Source organism: Theropithecus gelada, chromosome 17 (genome assembly GCF_003255815.1).
Source record: "Theropithecus gelada isolate Dixy chromosome 17, Tgel_1.0, whole genome shotgun sequence".
In the NCBI taxonomy this organism is placed as follows: domain Eukaryota; kingdom Metazoa; phylum Chordata; class Mammalia; order Primates; family Cercopithecidae; genus Theropithecus; species Theropithecus gelada.
Window position 1 is genome coordinate 13,960,010 of NC_037685.1, and position 3,341 is coordinate 13,963,350.

General features: G+C 38.3%; 1 pseudogene; it reads left to right on the forward strand.

Annotated features, from left to right (window-relative positions):
* Positions 1 to 503: 503 nt before the first annotated feature.
* On the forward strand, positions 504 to 2,183 carry LOC112611136 (annotated as a pseudogene).
* Positions 2,184 to 3,341: the final 1,158 nt, after the last annotated feature.

The window sequence follows — 3,341 nt, forward strand, 5'->3', positions numbered from 1 at the left end:
CACCTTCCTATTCCCTAAGACACAATACTGAAATGAGACAAATTAAAATTTCTACAATGGCCTATAAGTATTCAGGTAAAAGGAAGAGTCACTGATCTCTCACTTTAAATCAAAAGTTAGAAATAATTAAGCTTAATGAGGAAGGCATATTGAAAGCCAAGATAGGCCAAAAGCTAGATATTTTTCACTAAACAGTTTGCCAAGTTGTGAATGTAAAGGAAAAGTTCTTGGAGGGAATTAAATGTGCTACTCCAGCGAACATACAAATGTTAAGAAAGCAAGACAGCTTTATTGCTGATATGAGAAAGTTTAGTTGTCTGGATAGAAGATCAAACTAGCTCCAACATCCCCTTAAGCCAAAGCCTCATCCAGAGCAAGGTCCTAACTCTCTTCTATTCTGTGAAGGCTGAGAGAGGTGAGGAAGATGCAAAGGAGAAAAGCTTGAAGCTGGCAGAGGTTCATTCCTGAAGCTTAGGGACAGAAGCTATCTTTATCACATAAAAATGCGAGAGGGATCTGTCACTTCAGCTCTGGTTGCCTTGGCTCCACCTATCTCCTTGCTAGAGCCTGCTTTCCATCCTACCACCTCTCTGCTCTGTTCTTGTTGCTGAACTTCTTCCCCCCAAAAATCTGGCAGGAGTGATACTGCCTAAGCCCATGTCAGCAGTGGGCTGGGGGACCCAGTAAGTGTCCATGGGCTACCCTTCAAATGACAACATCTTGTTCTTTGGCTGATACGATGAGTGAACAGTTGGTCAAAGAACTGCAGTTAGGGGTAGAAACTGTCACTTTTCCTCAAGTAGCTATTGCTAAAAGGCCATTTATTACTGGAGGAAACATTGACACTTCCAGTGACCTAATGTTGGCTCAGATACTACAGATGGAATTTGGCAAAGAATATGATGCACAACTTAGGCATAAAGAAAAAAAGATTCAATGGAGATTAAAAAAAATGTCCATGTCCTTTGAAAACTATTGAAAAGTCCATCCTGATGAAGACAGTGATAGCTCTGAAGATGAGGCTGACTTCCAGGATACTCATGATGATCTCTACTGACTAGCAAAACCAGTTCCCACTCCCAAAAAGGGTTTTATTGGAAAAGGAAAGGGCATTACCACCAAACATCATGAAGTAGTATGTGGGAGAAAGAATCCAGCAAGAATGGAAAATTTTGCACCTGCATTTCAGGTAGAAGACAGAATGGATTTAAAACTACCAAACAAAGTTTTTGAGGCTTCAAAACAACATACCTACTCAGAAGAACATCAAAGTGCCTTCCTCCACAAGAAAAAGGAGCACTCTACCGAAAAAAATGCAGTTGATCCTGAGACATGTTTTTTTATGTATGAAAAGGTCAACTCCAGAATGTTTGAGACAATCACTGACTTTTAGTACAGGAGAGAAATCCATTGTCTTTCATGTATACAGAAAAGGCATGGAGGATGAATATAGTAAAGTCATACCTACACAATGTGCCATCATGGTATTTACAACAACCCTTAAAGAGTGGAAGAATCATGATCAATAAGTTAAAGATGATCTTAGGTATAAAGATCACTTCAGCGAACTAAGTCCACATAAGATTATCCACATGTGGGCAGAAAGCGAAATCCACAATCTCACAAGAATGCAGAGAACTAGAATCCCTTGTCCAACAGTTATACAACTTGAGTACAAGAAATACATTTTAACTATGTCTTTTATTGGCTATGATTATGTTCCAGCCCCTAAATTAAAAGAAGTAAAGCTCAATAGTGAAGGAATGAAAGAAACCTACTAACAAACTCTTCATTGATGCAGCAGTTATGTAATGAATGTACACTTTTTCATATCAACCTCAACAAGTATAACACACTTTGGCATGCTGGAAAGGTCTGGTTGTTTGACATCAGTCAGTCAGGAGAACCAACTTGTCTTAATGGACTGGAATCATTGTTCCATGACTATAAAATGTCTCACAATTTTTCCAGAAAGGAGTAGTAAGGAAAGCCATTAATGAATGAGACCTCTTCAATGCTGTTTTAAACATCTCAGCAGATAATGAAGGGGATTTTTTTTAGCTAAGATAGAAGCTTTGGAGACAATGAATGAAGATCACACTCAGAAGAATGGAAAGAAAGCTGCTTCATGCCCACCAGTATTTTATGGTGAATACCACCAATGCCCACTGCCTTCAATGTAAACACAGAGGTGATTGCCAGTTGTCAATAGCAAACAAAGTTATGGTTGTACTTGCAGTATCAAAACCTGAGAGCTATACAGTGATGTTTCTCTCCTTTTCCCCCTCCTTGTAACACATGTGCCAAATGTGTGGAATTTTTAGCTCAGCATTGAGAAAATAAAATCTCACTATCTTTAAGAAAAAGTGCAAAGTGAAGGAGCAAGTGCTGATGTAGAAGCTATAGCAAATTATCCAGAAGATCTAATTAAGATAGTTGATGAATGTAGATACACTAAAAAACAGATTTTCCATGTAGATGAAATAGCTGTCTATTGGGGAAAAAAATGCCATCTGGGACTTTCATAGTTAGAGAAGTCAATGCCTGTCTTTAAAGCTTTAAAGGACAGACTGACTTTTTTATTAGAAGCTGAATGCAGCTAGTGACTTAAAGTTAAAGCCAATGGTAATTTACCATTTCTGAAGTACCAGGGCCTTTAAAAATTATACAAAAATTAATTCAAGATAGATTAGAGACTTAAATGTTAGACCTAATACCATAAAAACCCTAGAAGAAAACCTAGGTAATACCATTCAGGACATAGGCATGGGTAAGGAATTCATGTCTAAAACACCAGAAGCAACCGCAACAAAAGTCAAAATTGACAAATGGGATCTAATTAAACTAAAGAGCTTCTGCACAGCAAAAGAAACTACCATCAGAGTGCATAGACAACCTACAGAATGGGAGAAAATTTTTGCAATCTACTCATCTGACAAAGGGCTAATATCCAGAACCTACAAAGAACTCAAACAAATTTACAAGAAAAAAAAAACAAACAACCCCATGAAAACGTGGGCAAAGGATATGAACACACACTTCTCAAAAGAAGACATGCATACAGCTAACAGACACATGAAAAAATGCTCATCATCACTCGCCATCAGAGAAATGCAAATCAAAACCACAACCAGATATCATCTCACACCAGTTAGAATGGCAATCATTAAAAAGTCAGGAAACAACAGGTGCTGGAGAAGGTGTGGAGAAATAGGAACACTTTTCCACTGTTGGTGGGACTGTAAACTAGTTCAACCCTTGTGGAAAACAGTGTGGCGATTCCTCAAGGATCTAACTAGAAATACCATTTGACCCAGCCATCCCATTCCTGGGTATATACC